This window comes from Corythoichthys intestinalis, chromosome 3, assembly GCF_030265065.1.
Source record: "Corythoichthys intestinalis isolate RoL2023-P3 chromosome 3, ASM3026506v1, whole genome shotgun sequence".
NCBI classification, from domain to species: Eukaryota; Metazoa; Chordata; class Actinopteri; order Syngnathiformes; family Syngnathidae; genus Corythoichthys; species Corythoichthys intestinalis.
The window spans coordinates 37,001,540-37,029,111 of NC_080397.1; the positions used below are offsets into that span (position 1 = coordinate 37,001,540).

General features: G+C 38.4%; 1 protein-coding gene across 1 annotated transcript in view; it reads left to right on the forward strand.

Annotated features, from left to right (window-relative positions):
• Positions 1-27,572, forward strand: part of sema4c (sema domain, immunoglobulin domain (Ig), transmembrane domain (TM) and short cytoplasmic domain, (semaphorin) 4C) — a 175,138-nt gene that overhangs the window by 58,472 nt on the left and 89,094 nt on the right. Inside the window, exon 2 of the mRNA XM_057831085.1 lies at positions 4,197-4,280. The gene's annotated coding sequence lies outside the window, so the exon portion shown is untranslated. The remainder of the gene's footprint in view (positions 1-4,196; positions 4,281-27,572) is intronic.

A 27,572-nucleotide genomic window follows, 5' to 3' on the forward strand; every position in this document is an offset into this window, starting at 1 on the left:
CTTCGCATGCTGACGCACATGAAAGCATGTCCTCCCCCACCTGCAAGCACACCCGATTAGCTCTGAAAGTGCAGGTTTAAACTGTTAGTCACTGCTGATTCACAAGCCTCTGGCTGCTTGCCACATCGTCCCTCACGGCGCTGACTGTCAAACAGACCGGCAGGAAGAAGCTGGATGTGTGTGCATGTGTGTCACTGTGAGTTTAACAGGGTTTTAGCTGTTCTTGAAATACTGTTTTTTTGTGTGTTTTTAGCTAGACTGCCATTTAGCCCAATTTGCTTGTCTCTCATTTGTGGCCTAGCTCCCCCTCCTAGTGTGTCCATTAGTTGATCTGCATATGGCTGAATGCATATTTTAACATAAGTGTACAAACTAATGCAGAGCCTTGCAGTATTTTGGCTGCTGGGGTCTCTTGTAGGCATGTGCCCGTATGAGCTTCTGACAGTATGATAACCTTAGGCCAAAATATCACGGTTTTACGGTATCACGGTATTGTAATTACAGCTCTAAAATGTGTTACTTTGAGATACCTCGGTTTAAAAAAAAAAAAGAAAAATTCTATTGAATAGAATTTTTATTTTCTTTAAACATATTAGAAAATTGGAATATAAGTATAATATTAAGTTAAAAGTTTTGTTTTTTTTTAAATAAAAAATAACTGAAATATTCTAAATAAAATTAAAACAAACACAGTCCATTGGGTGAGCCGAAACCCACAGCTCAACATTATTACCATCAGAACAAAAATAAATTGAATTATTTTCCATGAAAAACATGTGTGTATGACTCGTATCGTATTTACATTATACACACTCTCTTTCTCAACACAAACAGTTGACAGAGAGAAAAAACACGTTTTACCACTGCTAGACACACTAAACACGCTAGACTTAACTCTCATAGCTGGTGGGAAACGTTCCTGATAGTGTTTACTCACCTTTAATTTTGTATAAATGCGAAATCATATTGAAGGTAGGGCTGGGCGATATGGCCTTAAGCACGTATCGTGGTAAATTGAGCAGATTTACCTCGATAACGATAAATGACGATAAATTCGCCCAAGCGGACTGTTATATAATTTGAAAATCTGAATCAATGCATGACATACAGATTAACCGTTTCTTGTTGATTTATTTACCAGCTTTCAATTTAATATGTTTAACAATCGTACATGCAGTCTAAACATTGAGTATACGAAAATTTATTGTAAACAATAAGAATTCAAGTATGAACATTTATAACAGCTTGTATTGCTTGAACAATGTACATTTGTCGAAATCAATATGCCTGTGCAAACATGTCATTGTAATACAAATGACTTACAGCTTGAACAGTACACTTCAAAAGACAATTTATTGTTAATGGCTGCTGTGACATATTTACTTAACAATAGTGTTTACGTCAAGGTTTCAGTTTTTTTTTCCCCAGTGCATTTTTTAATACATGCAAGCACACATGAACCCCCACACAGACACACACACATTAAAGCTGCATTGATCTAATGACACAGAATTAAGCACATACAGAAAAATAGCTGGGGCCATTAAACAATGATATTAAAATTTTCACTGTTGGATTGTACTTTATGCTGAATGCTTTACTATCACAACAGCCATCAGAAATCACACATAGACAGAGATACACAATAACGTGACATACTTATTGCTATATGCAGTCCGTGCCCAATCCACTCATTAAGTTCAGCTGTTTCGCCAAGGTTAGAGCCGCTATCCGACTCCATCACGTTTATTTGTAGCGTTAGCCACTAGCGTTAGCCTGTGGCTTGGCTACTAGTAGAAAGCATTGGAAATCGTGAGAACAAGGGAGGACAGCGGGTGAAAGCCTGTCTGGATGCCGCCAAGAGTATTTAATGTCGGGTGAAAGTTTGGCGAACCTCCCTTAAGCCACACTCCATCATGTTTGCTTGTAGCGTTAGCCGCTAGCGTTAGCCACAGGAGTCTTGTTTGTTTGGCTTCCTGATAACCACGTGACTCCATACGTAAGCACACTTTCTGCTTTCTTAAAGGGGAATGAACATTGCCGAACAACACAGAGTCAAAGCGGGATGAAAAGACTATATTTTCTTGTTTTATTAAATTACCGAATTTACTGTCATGGTCAAAATTACGTCAGTCATCGTGAAGAATTTCGGTGCCGGTAAATTTGCGGTTTACCGCCCTGCTCTAATTGAAGGTATTGCCTCCTCGGCAGCCACCCTCCGCAAACATGTTTTACATGTCGGTTGGCCCTCCTCTTTTAAGCCAGGGCCGTCTGTAACTTTTCTGGAGCCTAAGTATTCCCATACCAGCGATTTCGTTTTCGTTGGGGGAAAAAGTTCAAGGGTTTCACCTCCTCCAGCCATCGTGTAGCACATCTGACTCACTGGCACTGAGCAACAACCAGTGGGGGAGGGTTGAGCACACATAAAATAGCTAATATCTTAGGGACGGTGCGACGAAAAATTTTTGCGGTATTGAAACGGTGACGTTTTCATACCACAGTATACCTTGAAACCGGTAATCGGCACATGTTTAGTATCTTGTAATAGCAAGTGGAAACCTGAACTATGAATGACTTAGTTATTTAGAGCAAAATCCACCAGTTGTTGCCAATGTGTCGGCATTCAGTCAAATAATCATTTGTTTGGATACCAGTCTGCGGATATCTTGAGTTTAAGCAATACACATACAACATACTTGTAAGTCACAGAAACAAAATTTCACAATGGAAAAGTGGTAACGTAAATGTCTGAATTCCGAGGTTGAAACACAAATATCACAAAAAAGATTTATCTTCCATGAAGAGGGTTTTCAGACATTTCAATATTAAAATATATCGAAAGAGTGTGATGAAAGCACTTTACATTATCACTGCTCTACCACACACACAACAGGTTTTAGGCATTCATCTTCCTTTCAGTGCTGGATGAGACTTCACAAGGGTTACAAGGTTTTTCGATAAACAGCCTTAAAGGGAAGCATGCTTTAGTCTCAGTTATAATTTGAGGAAATCTATACTGAAAATTCTCGCCTTTATTTTGCGAAAAACTGTCATGGAAACACAGCTACAGTCGAAAAGTTCCCAAGTTTCAATTTTAGCTCAGGCCCTACTGAGTTTTTTCTGTCACGCCTTTTGTCTCTTTGATCTCTGATAGGCTAGTTCTCCTCGAACTAAATCAGTTTTAAGATAATAAAAAAAACATATTTTGGGGATAATATGGGGCCAGGAGACGGAGATTTTACTAGGAGATAATATTTGTGATTTGTATATTTATTTTATGGCAGACTATGCAATTACACAATTTGTATGTTGTTTATTAAGACAGTTATAATGACTTGACAGTAGCACATAATACTGTAAATTTGATCTGTGAAAAATGTGCGCTTTCTCTAACCCCATCATGTGCCTCTAATTCATGGGTTTACTCCTGGCTGGCAGACACCCACATCCTTGTGAAAAAAAACAACAACAACAAAACAGTGCAGTCCTAATGACTGTTTTAAAAAAATAAATAAATAATGTTCCCTTCATATTGCAAACTTTCTTTTAAAATAGTGTAGTTTTCTTTTTGAGTTTGGAGTTTTGCAAGGTTCTATGCACTATTGACACTTTCCTGCATTCTATCAATGAGACTTCCTGCCTTGTTTTGTAGTCAATATAGCACAATGCTATGAAGCTGAACATCTAGAGGCTTTTTTATTGACTCCAATGACTGAAGTATGACGGTGTCAGATGTTTTGGTTCCTTCTTTGTTCACTGCCTGCCTCTGTGTAACCCAAGCCAGCCCATATGTCACTGACAGCATCTGCATGGCCCTAGGGGTTCACTTTGTGACTGGTAAGCCATTGATGTTAGCATGATGCTGATCCTGGTGTCTGCTCATGAGCACACAAGCACAGTCAAAACCTGATCTGCAGTGTGAACATTGGGATCCAGTGTATTTTAGCCTTGGGGGGCTGAAACTCGTGTTTAGCTGTGTGCATGTGTGTTCAAGTTAAAATTCTCTCAACCCCTATCCATACATTTTCTACACTGCTCATTCAATTCTGGGTTGCGAAAAGGTGGAGCCTATCACACTGCCATCGGTAAAAGAATGTATGGAAAATAAATGATTAAAGCATCTCGGCCAAACTTCAATGGGCCTACAGTCCAGAATTTTCCTCACTGCCTCCCTATGTTTGTGTCCTCTCTTTTAGTCAAATGTGACCATCATCTGAGTTTCCTTGTTGGATGCATATGAAGAAAGCTCACAGACGCGCTGAGGAGGAGAAGATAAACAAGTAAGAAAGTGCAAACAGAATAGAGGGAGAAGCATAAGAAAAAACATCAAGATCTGTGTTGCTTAGAAATCCATGTGAAAACTACAGAAAGAAAGGCAGTAGTGTGAGTATGTGTGTGCGTGTTGGGGGGGGGGGGGTGAGCCAAGAATGAAGAGAAATAAGAAGGTAAATATGCATATGGAAAGGAAATCCATTCTGCAACGGGGGAGGGTGGTCCTTGTCAAAACAGGACGTGGAAATTACAGGCAATTTCAGGTACGCCCGTAAAGAAATCATTTTGATGCAAGACAAAGAGAAAGTAAAGAGCAGGGTATGAGTCGGTTGATAAGAAAGACGCAAACAAAAAGACAAGGCGCAAGACGGAGAGGGGAAAAATGAGGTGAGCTAAGATATTGGATGTCAGAACTGAAAGCATTTCGTTTAGAAAAATACTGAAGGTTGTGTGTGTGCTCGTGTTTGGCGGCATTTGCGTGTGTGTGTGTGTATGTGTGAAATTGATGGTGGAAGGAACACAAAAAAAGAGGCGAAGTTGAAATAGAGGGAGAAAATGGAAAAATATGAAAACAAAAATGGACTTCAGCCTTGCCTTCAGCGAATGTGAATTTTCTTTTTGTGATAATTTCTTGCGTCCAATTTTCTTTAGCAATGTGTTGCCTGTGAAACGAGAACTACTAAAATGCAAAAGTCTCTAATTGAAGTCTTTCAGTTTGTGTTAGGTCAAATTCCAAAAAAATAGCCTCCTTAATGTGCAATAATGCGAGCCAGCAACATAATTTTATGCAGAGCTCAATGCCTTTTACTCTCGCCTCCTTGGAAGGAAAGTGATAATCACATGATTGTAATTCATATCTTTAATTAAAATACATTGCAGTCACAAGTGCTGTGATCAGTGTTGTCACAGATTACTTGTAAAGGTAATTTAATTACTAATTACACCTCAAAAAAGTAATCCAGTAACTCTACTGATTCCTTTATTATCAAAGTAACTAAGTGACTTAAAAAGTAATTTATCATTTACTTTTTACCAATTTTTCTCCCTTTGCTGCCTCAATGTAAGAATACCAACAGAAAAATGTCATCGCATGTAATTGACTTTCCGATCATTGAAGTTTTAGGGGAAGATCAGAAGTTTTCACATAAGGCTTAATCTTCGAATTAGCTGGGGTTTAATTAGTCGATGGAGTTCATTTCAACCTGCATTGACTCATGCTAACATTGCTACTCCAGAGCCCTGAAACTAACAAATAAATGACAAACTGCAAGGAATTTGTTGAAATCAACTCCACCGACTAATTAAATCCCCGCTAACTTGACGAATAAGCCTAATGTAAAAAATTCTGAACTTCGGGTTAGGGTTTAGGGTTAACAGTAGAGATGTCCCGATCGATTGGCATCCCAAAGTATCGGAATCAGCAAAAAAATATCGGCCATGCCTTTATTTAATATACTTTTTTTTTTTTATTATTATTAAATTAAATCGCTTTCGAATTGTATTTAACGTTACAGACATAATATGTTACACTCATCCAGAGTCTTTAGTTTAGGCTTAAGGTAGGGTTATCAAATTTATCCCGATATCAGCGTTAATTAATTTTTTAAAATGTATCACGTTAAAATATTTAACGCAATTATCACGCATTGTCGCGTTCAATCTGTACTGGCGCCGTTTTACCTATATAGAGAGATAATAGGCAGCGTTAAATGAGTAGAGTGAAGTTTGGCAGCCTTTGGAGCCTTTTTTAATTGGCTAAAGCCTTACAATCCCTCTCCCTACTATTAGAAATATCATGGGAAGCAATGTGGGGAAGCTAGGTAGCAATTGATCTTTTACTTAACACCTTAAGTTATTTCCCAACGCAGAGAAGATATATCAATTGGTAGCACTACGCACAGTCATGGTTCCACTTCCCATAATGCATTTGGGTTGAATGGCTGCAGTATCATTTACTGAAAGCTCAACAAATACACTAGATGGCAATATTTAGTCACAATACACAAAGCCACAAGTCTTTCTATCCGTGGATCCCTCTCACAGAAAGAATGTTAATAATGTAAATGCCATCTTGAGGATTTATTGTCATAATAAACAAATACAGTACTTATGTACTGTATGTTGAATGTATATATTCGTCCGAGTTTTATTCATTTTTTTCTCAATGCATTGCCAAAATGTATATGATCGGGAAAAATTATCGGGAATGATTGGAATTGAATCGGGAGCAAAAAAAAGCAATCGGATCGGGAAATATCGGCATCGGCAGATACTCAAACTAAAACGATCGGGATCGGATCGGGAGCAAAAAAGCATGATCGGAACAACCCTAGTTAACAGCATATCACTGCCAATGTAAAACAATGCAATTGACTGAACGATGATCAACAACACACAAATGAATTGCACGGTGCAATAAAAACAAATGTGAGGCCAACGCGCACACAACCCTGAAGTATGCTGTACACGCAAGCGGTCAATTTAGCCACAAAACGTGCCGGCAAAGAAGAACTTTACACTCAATAAGACTTACAATACATCCAAAAAATGCTAAACGAACACGTCACCTCACAGCATAAATGTGCAACACGAATATGATGTACTGTAAACAATTCTTGCGGACTTCGCGAGGTTGAGCAGGAGTGACGAATACCCACAAAAAGGCTGGCAACGTAGCGGCTCCAACCTATCGCTGGAACCCTCCAGAATGAAGGAAAAATACTCACATTCATTCAAGATCAACATTACCACGCACATCTCAATAGGTGGCTGCACTCGGCTCGAATGTGCACCCGCACTGGCCTGTCACACATCTCTCTCAGTCCCAAACAAGTAACTATGAGCGGTTACCGTGCAAACAAACATTTTCTATTCAAAATGCTCTTTGTACATGACTACAATATTCTTCATTCTACATACATTATGAGGCAGTAACAAAATAGTAAAGCACAGACACTAAGGAAACTAACTTTAATTAGATTACTGGTTTGAAAAAATGAATGCGTTAGATTGCTCGTTACTGAAAGTAGCACTGGTACCTAATGTGCTCCAATACAGCAGGTATCATTCATTTATTTTGAATACAGCAAAAACTCCTATCAGGACTTAAAATTTAGACTTAAACGTAAAACTTAACTAGAACTTAAAAATAGCCTCACACAAATGGAAATTCAATTGAAACACGTAGGGAAAACACCTATTAAGTAATGTGTGTTATCAAGCGTAATGAAACTTTTAGGTAAGAAATAAGACATTTTTTATAAGATCTTAGGTTTTTGAGTGAAAGCAGTGAATTTGTTGTTTTTTCTCCCGAGACACATCTGAGATTCAATTGTTGGCTGTTTTCAACAATGTACGTCTATAATAAAGACATTGATTGAATGATGTATGACACGAATACTCCAACACCCCATTTTACAATTAAAAAAATAAAAAATTTATGCGAATTCTCAAGTGAATAGCAGTTTTCCCTACCAACTGGGGCTTGTAACTTCATGTGTTACTATTTCAAAACCTCCACACTGTAACACCAACTGTTAGTTGCAAAATGGAATCTTAAGCTTACATCCAGAGTAGCTAGGATACGTGTATAAAAGTACCAGAAAGGGGAGAAGCTTCCACTTATGCACATTTATTCACAAAAAATAATATTTCCACCTTGACCACTCTTCACTCGGGAGCTCAGCAGTACGCAAACACGCATTCCCTGACGAACTCCAACATTGTTGTAAGGTCCACGTCAGAGTCACTGTCGTCACTGTAGCTTGCCACAGTGCTTTAATTATTTAGTTTGATTTGGGGAAAACTCCCATGAAGAATAGTCAACAAAAAAAATAGCAATACTAATCCAAATCCGCGTTTTTTACTCACTCGAAGATCCAGGAATTAGACCGATCCCATGGCAATATCGCAGCCGCGATCAAGCCGTCGATTCCACAAAATAGACTGAACCCGTGAAGCCGCTGTGGGACCGACGAATAAAAATAAATGGACAGATCCAAAACCATTATTGCAGACGCGATGGGACCCTTACTTGACTGAGGATCCAGGAAAAATGTTCGGGCGCCAGTTGTAACGCGTGGTGGGTAGGATACATGCATACAGGGACCTAAAAGGGGGAGAAGCTTCCACTTATGCACATTTATTCACTAAAAATAATAATTCCACCTTGACCACTCACTTCACTCCCATTTTTTCCATTTGACTGGAAATTGCATCCAAAAGCAGCACATCGTGGTATTTTACTTCGCGAGTTTAGGCAGCAATAAGCAACTGTTGAACACGAAAGATGCCAATGACGTCATCACTGCGAGCCCGCAAACCATGGCGCCAACTAACGGTCAAAATATGGACTAAAAATTATAAAATATTGCCATTGATTTAACATTTTATGTGTTTCTAAAAACATATTTTAGAACAGCAGAACAATTGTGGTTTATTAGAGCCTACATGTATTTAAGTTAGAGGATCGCTTTAAGACCATGCATCTAAAGGTTGGTCTTTTTTCACCACAATCAAGGGGGAAATGATTTCAAGTAATGTTTTGAACAATATCACTTCTTGAAAGAACATTTCTGACGAAAAAAAGTTTGTTTGTTTTTTTGTTTTTTTTTTTACATATACTCACTTTTTGCTTAAAATAAGAATATTAAGATTATTTTGAGATGGCCGTTTTTTTTTTTTTTTAATCATTTCAACAAATCTAAGTAAAAGACCTTTATAACTGAACTCATTATATAATGCAAATAAGGTTGCCTAAAAGTTGGTGGGGACAATTTGAGCATCCTGAAAAGTTCCTAGTGTTCTGTCCCTCACGTCCCTATGCAAACCTACGCCATTGGTCCATTAACAGAAGGACTAGTATTGTTGTGTTAATGTACTACATATTAGGGCAAAACAATAGGAAAAAGAAGGACTACGAGATGAGAGTAATACTATTGCTACAAGAAAAAAAAAAAAAGTCGTATTATTACGTAGGGTAATGTAGCTGTAATCAGCTTCGCATTTTACGTACATGTATCGTAGCTGAGAGCTACGACATTAGCCTGGCTAATGAAATATTTGAAATACATCTTTGTTATGGTTCTTTTTGGTAAACAAAATGTGAAAAGAAATTAATTTGTCATGCTTTTTTTGCCGTGGCACGACATGGTCAGGCGGTCCGACTCAGATGCAGTCCACCACCGCAGCTTCAAAAAATCCTATGGGAACCCTGACATCCTTTAAATCAGTACTTCTCAAATAGTGGGGCGCGCCCCCCTGGGGGGGCGCAGAGCGATGCCAGGGGGGGCGCATGTGTCCTCGGGGAACATGCTTTTTTCTTTTTTTTTTTTTGCCGGACTGGAATAAAGTGTACTTGCACATCCACTCAGTGGGTGGCAGTGGCGCTCTCATTTTCAGAGTGCGTGCAGTATTTTTGAACTAAGGAAGAGCACTCAGCACACAGAAAACAGATATGAAGAGCAGTGCGCCGCCGCCGTTTTCGAAAGCCGTTTTCCGATCGGACTCACTCACGCAGCGACCCACTGTCTTGTCCGGTTCTCACGTCGCCGCCCGAGAAGTGCCATTTTCGGCTTGGGATCGTCACGACGACCGCCCTCACCTACGGTTCTACCTCGGCCGCCGAGAATGCGCTTTTTTCGTGCCGTTTGCCTTTTAGCTTTGACTTTTAAAACAGTGGGGTGATGAGGAAAGACTACTGTTTACTGTGTCTGAAAATAATTATAGCGGACTGCCAGAAGCCAAATCAATTAAGACGCCACTTAAAAACATTCGACCCCAATCTCATTGATAAGCCGCTTGATTGTTTTTCAGCGAAAACGTGCCGAATATTGCCAACAATAGTCCTGCTTTTTCAGTGTTACATCAGTAAACCAGTGAGCATTGTTAGCATGCTCATTGCAAAATGACTCCACACCATTGCAAAGGAGGTAATACTGAGTGTGAGCAGCAAAAATAAAAACTGTCCTTCTGTCCAAGGACACTCTTTTTTTCCTTTATTCATTTTTTTTTTTTCAGTCAAATTTTTTGGCATATTGTCCTCATGAGTAAATGTTTCTAATCAATTTGAATTTGTTATTATTTACGGATTTTATTACATTTTATTTTTCTGTATCAAATGGTCAAAAATGTACCTTGAGTGTATTTTTACAGTTTGTGACTTTTTTTTTTAAAATTCAGGCAAATTGATGCACGTCAAGTCTTCTCTGTTACAAACAAAACAATGTTAATAAAGTTATATTTTATTATAAGTTGATCTGTTACTTTTTTTCTTTATTAGAAAAAAAGGACACAATGTTAGGCAGATGCGTATTTATAATAGTAATTTTATAGACGAATAATACTATTTACAGTGGCGGCGGAGAGTTTGGGGGGGCGCAAAACATTTACGTCTTGCTTCGGGGGGGCGTAACAGAAAATAATTGAGAAGCACTGCTTTAAATAAAGATATCATTCCATTTTTATATGTTATCAATTGATAATTAATTTTTTTCATGGTGGAATCCATGTAAATCCTGTACAGCTATGCAAAAAAGAAAAGAAAAAAATAGTGATAGTGATAGTGATTTGTTTGGGTTTTTTTTTTTTAACGTATTGATTGAGTGTATTGGAGCGCCAGCGGCAGTTTTAACCATAAAATAGGCACAAGCCACAGAAGCAAGAGAGTGTTTATTATTTACGAGTCCCAATTCCCCTTCAATGCTGACGCCAAACCTATGTCCTTGTCATAGCAGCATACTGGATGTTAGGAGATATAGCTGTGTGTATGTGTGATGTTTGTGATGAATGTCTCTCTTATTTACAATCCGTTGTCAGCTTGATGGGGCAACCTGGATTATATATGGTGGACTTTAGTAAAGTGACTCCAAATAAAAAAGTCATTTTTATCCCACTACAAAATGTTGAGGCCCAGCAGCAAAATGAGGGTGTGTTTAATTGCATTTGTAAAGGCACACATGAAGAACAAACAACACGCATCCAATGCAGATAGTAGAAGCATGAGGGGAAAACAGCTTGAGGTTATAATTCAGCAATCCATATTTTTTCTAAAAGTTGGTCTGTGTGCCTCTCTCTCGAAAGCCCAATGCGCTTACCCGACATCGACTCTAATAATTGCGTATCTGTCTTTCTGTCTGTCACAGTTTGTGAGGATATTGGTTGTCCAGGTTTTCTCTGACAGGATGCCATCATAGAGCTTGAGTGAGAAAAACAAGCTTGGACGGGGAGAGAAAAGGGGAGAAGGAGGGGCTCCGACACGGAGATGAGATAAGGGAGGAAATGGAGGGTGAAGGGAATGCAGGAAAGATGGTGGAGGTTATATACATCACAACAGGCTGACACTTGTCAGGTAGAAGCAGATTAAATGTTTCACTTAACAGCGTACCCTTTCACACATCTTGTTACAACCCAACACCATGACACAAACTTGTAGACATATGAAATAGAACACTCTTTCAATTATTAACCAACTTCTATAACGTTGTTCCTCATTAGGGTTTCCTGGAGTCTTTGCAAACTGGGCTGCAGCTGCGGTGGTGTAAAAGCTGTCACATCTTGATTTTTGGTGGGAATTTGGTGGATTGACAGCAAGGTCCAGTGGATTGATCATCTATTTCATCCATTATCTGTACCGCGTAAACAAAGGTCACAGGGGTGCTGGAGCCTACCCCAGTTGACTATGGGCGGGAGTTTTTACATCATTACGCTGGCCAGTATGCAGCTCCGGGGTGACACAAAGGATTGGAATTGTGCATATACCTTGTTGGCCCGAATATAAGACGGTGTTTTATGCATTGAAATAAGACTCAAAAAGAGGGGGTTGTCTCATATTCGCGGTCTAGACATTATACCCATTCACGACGCTGGATGGCGCCATATATCATTGAAGTGATGTTCTGTCATGACAGATCTCAGCTATTCTCCCCATTCACGACGCTAGATGGCGCCAGATATCATTGAAGCGATGTTCTGTCATGACAGATCTCAGCTACTCTCAAATTTAACCAGTTTGCATTATTTTATTGCAATGTTTTTCTTATTCAGATTTGTTTCAAGACTACAGTTACAGTTGACTTCACTTTGATGGTTAATGCAGTTATTGCAATTTTGTTGTTTTATCACAATAGATTAGTTTATTTACATTTCAAAAACCAGAAGCCATTCATTTACGAATGTGATTGCACTTTAGTTTACATATTTAAATGTTGAGATATTAAGATTTGAATGAGGCAAAATAACATGCTTTTTCTCTCAAATATATTGTTATAATCATTTGTTTCAGATGTACTGTAATTATTTTCTGTATAAAAATTATATTTGGTTTTCAAAAAGTCTTTCTTCAAACTTGAGTCTTGAAAAAGAGGGGGTCATCTTATAATCAGGGCCGTCTTATTTTCGGGCCTATACGGTATGCTGTAAATAAGGGACGCAAACATCCATTATTCAATTCACCAATTGTTATCACAAGTTTTAATCTGTTGACAGTGCTCCAGTTATGCACGGATCGCAGCAACAAAAGTAGATGTCTCCGAAATCTGAATAAGACAAATTGAATGTGAGGACTCAATGTGATTGGCAACAAATGGAATTGGCATATTCGCGCCTCTAGCAGTGTAAACCAACCGCATCTACATATTTGTGAAATAATACAAATCTGGTCTAAGACAGAGGTCAAATTGGTGTACAATTAGATTCCTGGCTCTTTTTTCATCCCTAGATCAAGTCTGGTATGGCGCGGAGAGTTCCCACAGACTTTAAAAACTGCAGTAATAAATCTCTTCTAAAAAAAAAAAAAAAAAAAAAATCTAATCAGGATGCCTCAACCATTAGTAATTATAGGACAATATCAAATCTGACATTTCTGGGGAAAAATATCGAGAGGGTTGTTTTTTAATAAATCCAGGCTTTTATGAGGCAAAACATTCCCTTTAACAATATCAGTCTGGATTTCGGCTACAACACAGTACCGAGACCGTGCTTATCAAAGTCCTACGTGATATTCGTCGGAATACTGACACAGGGAAATAATCTGTTCTACTACTATTGGATATCAGTGCCACATTCGACACGGTTGATCACAACATAATACTCAACAGATTTCTTTACATGATAGGGATTTCTTTGTGTCAATCGGAAACCATCACTCAGACCAAACCAAATTCGCATGTGGGGTTCCTCAAGGGTCCATTCTTGGAGCAATTTTATTTAACATCTATATGCTTCCCCTAGCTCAGATCATGTAACAGTATGACATCTCCTATCACACCTATGCAGATGATACACACCTTTACATTTCTGTGTCCCCCACATGATTATAGTCCCTTAGTTACCCTGAGTAAATGCATTCATCAAATCAGTGAATGGACGTGCCATAATTTTCACCAGCTAAATGTCGAGAAGACAGTAGTGATCATTTTGGGGCCAAAAAAGGAAAGGTCAAAGACAAGCACGCACCTTGGCACAATGTCACTCACGGCTACAAATCAAGTCAGAAATCTTGGTGTAATTTTTGACGCAGACCTAAAATTTGATTGCCTTCTAAAGTTTATAACTAAATCTGCTTATTACCACCTAAAATATAGCCAGAATTGAGGGGCTTCTGACTAAAAAACACATGGAAAAACTTTCTTTCAGTAGATTGGACTTTTGCAACGGTATATTTACAGGTCTTGATAAAAAAATCAGTCAGGAAGCTGCAGCTACTACAGAATGCTGCTACCAGAGTCCTTACAAATATAAGGAAACATTACACTAGTTTTAAAATCATTACACTATCTTCCAGTGAGTCAAAGGATAGACTATAAAATACTACTGTTCGTCTACAAAACACTTAATGGCCTTGGACCAAAATGCATGCTTGATTTGTCGGATCCCTATGAAGCATCTAGACGTCCAAGGGCGCCTGGAACCGGTCTCCTGTATGTTCCAAGAACAAGAACCTTGCAGGGTGAGGCATCATTTAGTTATTATGCTCCTCACCTCTGGAACAAGTTACCTGAAGGTCTGAAGTGTGCTCAAACTGTTAGTTCGTTTAAATCTGGGCTAAAAACGCTTCTGTTTATCACAGTATATTCATAACTGTCTATTTATTTCAAATGTCAAGCTATTTGCTTTTTATTCCTTTTCTTCTTTATTTCCATTGCTGATTTCAATTATTATTAATTTTTTAATTCTATTCGTGGTGTAATGTGATTTTTACAAATCATTTTATCTCTGCTCGTGGATCTTCATGTGATGTAAAGCACTTTGAATTGCCTTGTGTTGAATTGTGCTATACAAATAAATTTGCCTTTCCTTGCCTTACTTCAGGCCTAAGAAAGGCAGAATCTGCAGTGCTGCTATTCTCAAAGATCAGCCAACCGACGTAAAACCTTAGTGACACATTGAATGAGCTTGCCGATGATTGTCAGATGTTATCGATCGCCAGCCAACGTGTATTTCTACGGCCAACTTCGGTACGTGCTTTTGTGCTGTCTTGAGATGTCGTACTATTTCCCATTCCAGAGATGGGGAAAGTTAGTGCTGAGTTAAATGACCTGACCAGTAGACTATACTGTACCTTGAATGTGTTCTATCATAAATAAAATAAAATAAAATAGTCTTCAAAGGTACTAAACGGAATATTTATTGTTAGTTTAAAATACTTTACTCCATGCATGCTCCACCAATGCCTTGATGAGGACACAGAACCCAGACATTTTAACTGAGACTGCCCCAAAAGACCTCTTTTTATTCCCTTCAATAGAGAGTGTTCGGGTCAAACACTGTCAGCGAACATGCGCCTGTGCACTTCCACGGCAGCAGCAATGTTTTACTGAGCCTCCAGCCTTTCTCTGCTTGGCAAAAACACTTTAAAAACCAACTTAAGACTTGCTACTAACAGTAAACCATCATGTTTGCTGTTTTATACTTTTCTGGTGTTGATTTGATGGGGCCAAATGCTCATTGCTTTATGTTCGTGCTCCTACAAGCATGCGTGCCATGCACGAGCTTAACACAGGCTGCAATTACGCTTTAGCTTTACAGCAATTTTAATTAAAATCAAATAGTTTTAGCATCTGATGAAAACCGTCATAATCACTGGAACGTCTCTACAGAGAAAGGCCTTCCCAGCAACAATTCATGCCAACCAAAGTGCCCTTATACGCACACCGCACAGGTTTTCTTCCAAGAAGTTTGTTTGATGGTGTAGGCAAGCGTAAACTGGCTGTCTGGCATTCCTCCATCGTCTGTTCCCCCTGTAGCAGAAGTCCTTGTCTCTCTATTGATCCCAGCTTATCTTCCCGTAAACCTGCAACACTTTTCTCTCATATTTGCCTGTCCATCCCAGGCACTCCATATTGCTATTGATCGTTTTGTGTGTTCAAGAGCGCAGGTAGTGGTTAAACTGAGTCTAGGGGAGAGCTGCTCTTGCCACGTATCGCCCTTCCCCTCTAATGGACCCAATCAAGCTCTAATAGACACTGGGGTTAAACATCAAAGCACACTACTGATTTCTTTGCCATTTCGCCTTCATTCCTTTCCTCTATCTTCCTTCCAAAAAAACATCGCTGTAATGGCGACTACGGCCTTCAATATGTGTTGATTGCATTCCAGTAGCTCTTATTTACAAAACAAAAGATCTGCTGAGTAGCCTTTGCTTAGATACTTCTCTAAATTGACCTGCTTTGTATTCTAGGCATATATTTTTTCCCAATACAACTCATTATATATTATATTCTGGAGTCTGGACTCATGGAACTACTGACCTTAGGTAATTTTCATTGTCTCTTTGAAATGCTTTGAAATTAGGACAATAAAATAACACATCTATGAATTATTGCTACAATGTATCTCTGCCCATGTGTTTTTATTTATGAGTTTGCAAACTGCATGCTAGTAATTGGATTTTTTTTAATGATGATATCATTTTCAGCAATATGTACATCCGCAGCGAATAAATTGGCTCCCGATCCTAGTGAAAATATTTTGATGCCAAGTTTTGTGTATTTTTCCCCCCAGCAAAATGTCACCTTTTAAGCACCGGTTGGAAATGCTATTTGAATATAATTCATGTTTAGTTGAATTTATTACCTTGTAACCTCGAACATGTGTCTATCGTTATCATCCTGATAGTTCGTGAACTTAACTACCAAATCAATAAATATGACCGCACTTCTCTTATTGGGTATATCGCATGTCTGGGATTAAATGATTTGTTGTCAATGTTAATAAATTCATAAATCATTAAGTGTTAGGTTTATTACTAATGTTTTAGTGTAGTTTTAAACATTGCATTATTATAATACGAATGCCCATGGCATTTTTGTGCATTGGGTTTGATGATTTTTTCCCCCCTAAAAACAGAAATTAGACCATTTAATAAGACTTATGGCCCACAATTACAAACTGACCATTTTTCTGCAATCATTATATAGTCAATCTCTTCAGCCTTTTTTCATTTACCAAAAAAAAATTAAAAAGGCTGTTTTATGATGCCACATTTTTTTGTTTGAATAGAAAGCTCATTAATACCCATTAATACTGCAGTAAGCCCTAAGTTATACAAACTGAAATGAACCCTTTGAGACAAACTGCTTTAGATGCATCTAAATGCTAATACAGCAGGCATTTAGAAAAGTGCGGTTAAGTATGCTGGCATCAATGCTGCATCAGGAATGCAGCGGTCAGTGTGGATGCAGAGCATATTAATACAGTATAGGTTCCCATAGTGGTCATGCGTATGTGTACAGTATGTGGAAAAGGACCTAGTGTAATTGCTACCTAACAGCGCTGCAAGGCACCATTGAAAAACAATAAATCTGCTTTAGACATGTTTACTATACCCGGGAATCTCACCGTGCTTGTATAAAAACTTATTGAAGACTGAATCATACATGTCATCCATGCCAGCTGGAAGAAGCAACATTTCACTACCATGCACTGGACAATAGACAAATAATAGATGGTTGGGTTTCAAATGGAAAACAGCAACAGGCCATAAAGTCGCTTTAAAACATCTTAAACAAGATGCCGTAGTTGCTCCTTTCATTCCTTTTTAGGCCTATTTTAAAGCCTTCTATTCATCAGCATCATCATCATCCTCTTTTTGTTTGTTTCGGACCCTTCTGTGGGAGTCCAGCTAGAGAAGACCTTTTCTGCATGATGGCACCTCACTGTGCTCCAGGGCTCCCATCTCAGCATGATCTTCTGAACTGTTGTGAAATAAATGCTCCTATATACAGTAGAAGCTAAGGAGTTATTGAGGACAGGGAGAGTTGGAGTGAGAGTAAAAGACACGACTGAATAATTATCTCCCTTAGGAGAGGAGTGGGCGGCTACGCTTAGGCAGAATGGACAGTGACTGACAGTCAGAGAGAACGACATGCTGTGGATGCATTCTGTATTCAAACAGTTTTTTCAGATAGAGGCGATACTTTGACGGCAGGCATCAAGACAACAGTTCATAAAATTCAGTGCTGATCACGGCAAAGCATACAGTTAAGAATACGATGATTGTGAGAGTGCTAAAATACATTGATGGGGGTTGTTCTTTTCCTTGTTTGTATGTTTGTTTTTTTGTTTTGTTTGGCAGTTTGGACCTGTTCTTAAGGGAGTTATTTGATTAGTGCTTTGGTGCATGAGGAACAGGTTTCAACATTCTCTAAATGGCCCAACATATGGGGACAAATGGGATTTATGAAACAATTTATGAGGACTTTCTAGGTTTTCTGCTTTGTGTACTGGGACAAGTAGCGTGCCGATTACCAGTTTCAAGGTATACCGTGGTATGAAAACGTCACGGTTTCAAAACCGCAAAAATTTTCCATCATACTGTCCCTAAGGTATTAGCTATTTCTTATGTCCCAAAAATGCAGGGAGAAATCCCGCGCTTGCAGCTGCAAGGCTCAACCCTCCTCAACCGGTTGTTGCTCAGTGTCAGTGAGTCATCTGTGTTACACGATGGCTGGAGGAGGTGAAACTCCTGAAGTTTTCCCTCCATCGAAGAAATAAAAAATGGCTTGTATGGGAATACTTCGGCTACAAAAAAGTTACTGATGGCCGCGGCTTATAGGAGAAGGCCCAACCGAAATGTAAAACATGTTTGCGGAGGGTGGCTGCCGAGGAGGCAATACCTTCAATATGATTTTGCATTTCTACAGAATTAAAGGTTAGTAAACACTGTCATGAACGTTTCCCACCGGCTATGAGTGTTAACTCCAGCGTGTTTAGTGTGTCTAGTGGTGGTTGAGAAAGTGTGGATATAATGTAAACATGATACGAGTCATACACACATGCTTTTCATTGAAAATAATTCAATTTTTTGTTCTGATGGTAATAATGTTGAGCTGTTGCTGTAGGTTTAGGCTCACCTAAAGGACTGCATTGATTTTAATTCTATTTAGAATATTTCAGTTTTTTTAATTTATTTTAACTAGGGCTGTCAAAATTATTGCGTTAACGGGCGGTAATGAATTTTTTTAATTAATGACGTTAAAATATTTGACGCATTTAAAGCACATGCCCGCTCAAACAGATTCAAATGACAGCACAGTGTAATGTCCACTTGTTACTTGTGTTTTTTGGTCTTTTGTCGCCCTCTGCTGGCACTTAGGTGTGACTGATTTTATGGGTTTCAGCACCATAAGAATTGTGTAATTATTGTCATCAACAATGGCGAGCTACTAGTTTATTTTTTGATTGAAAATTTTACAAATTTCATTAAAACGAAATCATTAAGAGGGGTTTTAATATAAAATTTCTATAACTTGTACTAACATTTATCTTTTGAGAACTGCAAGTCTTTCTATCCATGGATCGCTTTAACAGAATGTTAATAATGTTAATGCCATCTTGTTGATTTATTGTTATAATAAACAAATACAGTACTTATGTACGTTATGTTGAATGTATATATATCCATCTTGTGTCTTATCTTTCCATTCCAGCAATAATTCACAGAAAAATATGGCATATTTTAGAGATGGTTTGAATTGCGATTAATTAGGATTATTAATTTTTAAGCTCTAATTAACTCGATTAAATATTTTAATCGTTTGACAGCCCTAATTTTAACTTAACATTATACTTATGTTCAAATTTGCTAATACTAGTATATTTTGACTTTTGGAAAAAAAAAAACATTTTTTCACTGAGATACCTCAAAGTAACACATTTTAGAGATGTAACTGCCATACCGTGATCCCGTGAAACTGTGATATTTTGGCTGAAAGGTTATCATACCGTCAGAATCTCATACCGCCACATGCCTAGGGACAAAAATGTCTTTCTGCACACTTTCACTGTTTGAAGTTTATTAAGTACTGTATTTAAGAATTGAAAAACATCTACTGTAACTAATTATGATTCGTTGGAAACTAGGGAGACTTCTCTCCCTGATAAATCATGTGTTTGTGCAAAGCCATACATGTGAACATTGCACTATATACAGTACGTAGGTTGACTGACCTGCAACTGGAGCAAAAGCTCATATAAACATATGGTCCAGATAAATTGATGTACGGGGTAAAGCGCTCCTCTAGCCCAGCATCCCATGGGCCTGCACTCAGCGCTGGCAGGTTGAGTGCACGGGGATGTTACCTCCTCTCACTGCACTCACGTGTACACATCAACAACGTGGCCGGACTGTCAAACACAAGGTCGAGCAGAGAAAAGGGGCGACAGTGGCAGACACATACTTTGTCAGGTTGAAACATGGGGCAGTTTATTTCTAAATACTTTTTGTGAATGGTATTATAGCTACTAATGTTGACTAGATCAATATACAGTTAGGATATCTCAGTAAAGTCAACTCTTTTTGATACAAGCCCTTCAGAATAGAGGTGTTGTGTTTCTGTTAAGATTCAGTGGTCTATATAAAAAGTTCAAAAGGGACAAGTGGGTGCCAAGGTGATTATTGAGGTGCTAACGCATATCTCTGATAGAGAATGCTGCACAAATCACATGCTGAGGTGGCATTTAGCTTTTTACAAGTTGTGTATTAACAAGGGAGGCAGCTTGATGGTGCACTTACTTTTAAAGCAATATTGTTCAATCCGTGCACAAGAGAGAGGGCTCTATAAGATCCTGATCAGCACTTTCCAGCAGAGAGACCTGGGAGATGCTCTGAGTGAGATTAGTTGCCGCAGTGATTGGAGAAAATGGACCTCCAGCAGAATAGATGAGATCCATTGATTAAAGCTGTCCATGAACACTAAAATGTCTTCACTCAAACTGAAACTAGGAGAGAAGAATGCCTTTCATTGATTGAAGTTTGTTAAACTTGCATTAAATGATTTTCGAGGCCATTCCAAGCGGTGCCAAAGAGTGAACACCTAACAGTGAGATATTATTGTCTTATAAAGTTAGTACATAGCCGCCTTGTTACCCATCCGACTGACACAGATAGGAATTAACATTCTCTTGGATTTGAGTTCCTGTCACTCTGAGGAATCCAAGACAATTATCCAGTCTCCTCTTGACTCTCTTCTGGTTCTTGCAATCTCCAGGGGGAGATGTGTGACTCTTTATGTTCACAAGCTAATTGCTGATGTTGTCTGTCTGCTTTTAAGTGTTGGACAGAGAGTATACAGTGCACTAATCAGAGTAGCCTACTGTTGCACACAGTTTTGGGGTTTTTGCTAGAGACAGTTGCTACAAAACGCTGCACAAACAGCCTAAAATAGTTTCACACATCGACGTAATTTTCACCCATCAGCTCAGAAAAAAACAAACCCAAATACCAACCACATTAGCAACAATTTTGGGTTTACAGTTTGTTTTTAAAGCCTCAGCTCAAGCTCTATTATGACAGATAATAAGCTTTATTTATAAAGCACTTAACAGCTGTAACAAAGCTCTGTGCATGCGTATATAGTGTATTAAAGATCAAAAATGGAACATAAACAACAACAAATAATTGTAAACAAGTAGATAAACACAACCATAAGCAAACAGCTGAAAAAGTTATATCCTGTCTATGTTGTGAAGGGATTTTTTTTCCCTTAGTCATTGCTGACTCTAAATTGCGTGATTTGCAAAAATGAAATCATTGCAAATCTTTCATTTATTCAGAGAGCTCACTTAAGCCCCGTGGATAAATCCAATTAATGATTTGGAACTGCTGCATAATTTAGTTAACATTTCCATTACATGAACTGGAATGTGAGGTTTGTACTGCCACTTTTTCCAACGTGCGACACAAGTGTATGTACTGGCATTTGCCTCGTTAAAAAAACAACAACAAAAACAATAACTTTTGAGAGGAGATAGCCCAATAGTGTACCGCAAAAATGCTATTTTTTAAGTCGCCATCGTAACGCGGAAATGGGTGTTATAGACACACCGTCGCATACAATCCATGTTACTATTGCTTGTTTTCTACAGTAATCTTCAAAAAAGAACATGCCGATTAAACACTGCTGCTATGGAACAAACAACTCTAGACATTACGACATATGAAGGATGTTTTTTTCATACGTTTCCCGAAACAAAAAACTCAGAGGAAAAAATGTGAAGAATGGATCAGCTTGTGCGGACATCCAAAAGACCAGTTTAACGCCTGCTAGGTGAAGCCATTCACATTTCATACACAATAAACATTTTGTTCGGGGCCATGGTCCTACAGAGGACGAAGAGGTCAGCGATTTTGATATTTTTATTTATTTTTTGGCGTGGGGTTTTGCCGTGCTGATTCTGTCTGACAATGAAGGACCTGAAAAAAATTAAAATGGTATCTGACTGCCACTGTTACCTTTACTGTTGTAAAAAAAAAAAAAAAAAAAAAAACTTTAGTAAGGGGGGGAGTGTAAATAAATAATAGAATTAAGATTTGTTATTAATGAAAAAAAATTTTTTGTTTTCGTTGGCTGCCACTGAGTAGCATTTGCGATCGCTACACAAAAATAACTATGTAAATTGCCCCCAAGAATGATCAGAGACGCGAGACAACCAGAGGATATAATGTATAAGAAAGACAGGGCATATGGTGGTAAAGGATAGATTGTTGAAACAGGAGAATGTCATTGTCAGTGGCGTAAGGCAATGCACACAAGAAAAAGGTGTCGATAAAGAATGGATCAGGTTCGGCTCTTTTTCCCATCTTTTTCAGCCTTCGACACTAAAGCCATCTTTGGACATTTGTATGTTCTTCCACATCTTTACCAGTGAATTTGGCACCAGGGACATCATTTTCGGCCAGAATTGGTAGGTTTAGCTCAGTAAGCATCTCGTTCGTACACTAGTTCCATGCATTTACTATTAAGGACAAACGGGAGGTTGACCCGCCTAGCCACAATTGCTCACGTCATGAATATTAATGAGCAAAAGTGACATGTTGCCTGCGGTACGCCATTCAGGGTTTAGTTAACTCTTTCAGTCCTACTGACAATAATGTGACTCTTTTTATCCTTCTGCTTTGAATTTAAAGCAACACTAGGTAACTTTTCAACCTTTATAACATTTTTCGTAACATTTGTGATGATATGTCGACTGACAACTATTTGAATGACACCTCTTTTATAGGGTCTGTCTAACTTTCATTGGCATTAATTTACTTTGAAGAGAGTGGCAGGAATCCTGCCACACAAAAAACTACAAATGTGCTGACTGCTTTACGGCATACGTCACCTCCCCCTTTCCCCATTCATTATAAAGACAGAAGTCGATGCAAATGCTTTCGGGCAAATTCTGCAAAGGCGCCAGAGCAACAACAGACAAAAAGTTTTGTCTTAGGAGACAAAAAAAAAGAAAAAGGGAGGCTCAAGACACTCAAGAATAAACATTGGCCTGGCTTTCACTCATTGGCATGACCCCCTACCCCTCAACCGAACGCATCAGCGCTAACGGGCCGTTGGGGGAATACGGTACAAAATCAAATGTTTCTTATTTATAACATTGTCATATGATATTGTTTAGCCACAACTGGATTCAATAATATTAATCCTCAACACAGCCGCTGGAAACAAATGTTGATCGGTCCATCTGCATGCTCCCGTTAGATCAGGATTTTACGACACTGTGCACTGGTCCTCATGGGAAACACAGCCTTCCTTAATGCAAAACACTACCATTTTTGTACAACTGTGTCGCTAAAATCAACCAAAACTGAAAAGTTACCTAGTGTTGCTTTAAATCAGAACTGGGAGCACTGAACAGCAGAAGAACAAAATGATCATTTGCTGCCAGCCCCGCCCCCTCTCAAAGTTCAAAAGGACAGGACGTATATTGCTGTCAGTGGCAGCCAATGAGATAAAAGTAAAAGTAATGTGACTAGATTTTGTCACATTTTGTGCAGCTGTGTTTGTACTGTCATGACATTACATTGTGATTAATTTGAATTTAAGCCTTCAATAGAAGTGTAAGAGTTTATTTTTAGGAAATCATAAAACGTGACTGATCCAATTCACTGTTATAAATGAATTCAAGTTTGCGGTGACATCAGAACATTTTTGAAGAGGACATGATAGAATTGCAAATTTCCAATATAGCCAGACAGCAGCGTACATTGTAAATAAAGACTACTTTGTACTTCAATACCACAAACACAGATGGCCTCTTGTCCGTTTATAGGGACAGTCAGCATCACTGGTTTTATCCCGCCTGTACATCCCTTTTTATCACTTTGTCAGGTCTGAGCAGGTGTTTGGCCTGTGGTCAGAGCCCAAATCAGATCCAGTTCATCTGTAATCAGATGGTGCCCCTGGCAATGATGGAGGAGATCAGAGAGGTGATCAAAGAATTATAAGCCAGCCACGCCTGACCAGCCGACCGTGATATAGACAAGGCGGTGAGCGGCTGAGAGAATGTCCGTGCAAGCGTCAGCCACAGTGGGGATGAAAGGAGGGAATCCTTGAAGGCCCGCGGAGTCTCTCGAGGGGGAAACATAAAAACGGGTTGCAGAGAGACAGTAACTGCAGCACTGTGCACTCCCATAGGATATGTTCTTTGACATTTATCAAGTAGGAATGGGTTGTCTTCAAAGGAGGCATTCACGTTTTTCTTCACTTTGCGGTAATTAGAATGGCAAGTGAATACAAGTTATCCTTTAATTGGAAATTCAGTGACATTTACTTGCAACACATTTGGATGGGTGGAAGCTTCTGTGCTGTTTAGAAAATCATTAATTGTATGCAAATATAGCAAATGTGCTTTGAGGCATGAAAATTAATAGGTTGTCTACACTGACTGACAGGTGATAATTTAATTTCAAACATTTCTGAGATTTCTTCCCACGCCTTCATACACCAGGCAGGTCATCAAAACTATCTTTGATTATCAATCTTTGTAAAAGTAATACACTGTAGGCTACCAGCACACCTCACAATTAAAACATTTATTGCACCAAGGATACAAATTTACCTGCAAAAAAAATCTCACATATTACTAGGGATGGGAATCGAAATCCGATTCCAATTCGGAACCGGTTCCTAGTGTTTCGAGGCCTCGACATCACAATGAAAAAGCCTTAACGATCCCTTTAACGAGTCCTGAAGACGCATATTGCGTCGTGACTGTCTTGTTGTCCAAACACATCAAACTAGCATGGCGCCAAGAACCACCCGCTCCAAAGTTTGGCTACACTTCACCAGGAAAGAGGGTGAAAATGAAAGGTTACGATGGTTTAGCACGAGCATTGCAGCCTTAAACATAAAAATGACAGCACATAGGTTCAAACGCTCGAAAGTGTCTTCACGAGGAAAAATTACAACAAAACGACTTGCAATCATTGCAAGGTGGAGATAACTGCATCGGGAGGGAAGGTGGAGATAACTGCATCGGGAGAGAATAGACTGCACTGTCCTCACCGAGACAGCTATACAGCTAGCTAAATTCCGAAATGATGATACAGAAGACGTTGGTATAATTTGCTGACTTTATTCAACAATCACTTGAAGAGTGAAACTAAAAATTGAAATGAAACAAATCAATTTCGTCCCCAATAACGAACAGGTTTGCATCAACGTAAATCAGCGATGATTAGCTGCAAATTTTTTTATTTTTTTTTTTAATTAGCTGCTAATTCAGTCATAACAAAACAGTTAGCATGCGTTCGCTAGCATTAGCACATCGTTCAAACCACTACACAGCTGGATTTAAGTGTCCGATCACGAGTGGAAACACACAACAACAACACAAAAGATCATACATACAGGCGTTGCCTCTGTAGATATTTTACAAGCATTAACAAAGAACGTAGGGTCCTAGCATTGCTTCCCTCTCTCACTAACTTGCTCACTCGCTTGGATGCGGCATTTCTTCTTCTTCGCGTGTAAGCGCGCTCTTCTTCACGTGAGCGCGTTCTTCTTCGCGTGAGGAAGCGCAAGGGCAGCCCCACTTGAGCGTGAAAGCACCATAAAAACTAAAAGGCATGCATTTCAATATACTGGTAAATAATGCTTTAACAGGGGGTTCCCAAACTACGGCCCGCGGGAGAGAGAGCATTTTTAATTTTTTGGGTTTTTTTTCTCAATAGTGTTAATTATTTTCTGGCTTTTTTCTGTGAAGAACTCAGAGAGGGTTATTTGGTTATTATCTATTTGATTAATACTGTTGTTATTATTATTATATTATTATTTTTATTTTATTTACTTTTGTTCCGTGAAATATCCAGAAAGGGTTATTTGATTGTGGATTTCTGAAAAACAATAATTTTTTACATTTAGGCACTCCTGTAATCGTCACACTTTTTCTGTTACAAACTGACGCCGGCCCCTCATCAGAGAAGGGAAAACTTATGCGACCCTCACTGGAAAAAGTTTGGGGACCCCTGCAAGTTTAACACATATTGCTAACGGCAGACCAACGACCTATATGCCAATATATACCAATATTTTTTTTATTTCTATTAGTAAAATGTTACATTCTTGTGCATTTGCCACTTATTGCCACAGTTAATATTCAGGCTTTGGGCCTCTTTTGACCTTGTTGTGAGTTTTTAAGGTTGCTACTTCTGATTAAACAAACTCAATGCCAATCAAAACGTTTGTTCTTCTTTTTCCCCAAATTAGAATCGATAAGAGAATCGATAAAGAATCGAATCGTTAAGCAATATCGATAATGGAATCGGAATCGTAAAAATCCTATCAATTCCCATCCCTACATATTACCAAACATTTTTTTTTCAAAATTCTGAAATGAGGATCTCTAATTGAAGAAACATTTAATTGTGGTACTGGTCACGACACACACACCACAGTTTAATTGATACGTGGACAAATGCATAGTTGTTAATTATTCATTCTAACAAATTTAATGAAATTACATTGCTTCCTGTGTGCCCTAATGATCTGTCACACCGGATTGTTGTCCCACAACACCCTGGTTTGAAATTACTGATGTATTTGGCGTCCATATTCAAAAACATGGTTTCTGATTAATCTTATCACTTGATACAGGCTTACTCGGCATGTTACAATGGTTTGAAAAGGTATATGAACCTTTTGGAATTTCTCACATTTCTGCATAAAATCACCATAAAATGTGATCTGATCTTTGTCAAAATCACACAAATGAAAATAGAGTGTCTGCTTTAACTAAAACCACCCAAACATTTATTGGTTTTCATTAGGGCTGTCAAATGATTACAATTTTTAATCGAGTTAATTACAGCTTAAAAATTAATTAATCATAATTAATCGCAATTCAAACCATCTATAAAATATGCCGTATTTTTCTGTATATTATTGTTGGAATGGAACGATAAGACACAAGATGGATATATACATTCAACATACGGTACATAAGGACTGTATTTGTTTATTATAACAATAAATCAACAAGATGGCATTACCATTATTAACATTCTGTTAAAGCGATCCATGGATAGAAAGACTTGTGGTACTTAAAAGAAAAATGTTAGTACAAGTTATAGAAATTTTATATTAAAACCCCTCTTAATGTTTTCCTTTTAATAAAATTTGTCAAATTTTCAATCAAAAAATAAACTCGTAGCCCGCCATTTTTGATGTCAATAATTACTTACACAATGCTCATGGGTGCTGAAGCCTATAAAATCAGTCGCACCCAAGCGCCAGCAGAGGGCGGCAAAACTCCATAAAACACAACAAGTGAACGTTTCACTGTACTGTCATTTAAATCTGTCTGAGCGGGGCATGTGTGTTAATTGCGTCAAATATTTTAACGTGATTAATTTAAAAAATTAATTACCGCCCGTTAACGCAATAATTTTGACAGCCCTAGTTTTCATATTTTAATGAGGATAGCATGCAAACAATGACAGAAAGGGGAAATAAGTAAGTGAACCCTCTGCCTAAGGAGACTTAAAGAGCAATTTCAACCATTTTTACCAAACATTTTAAGTC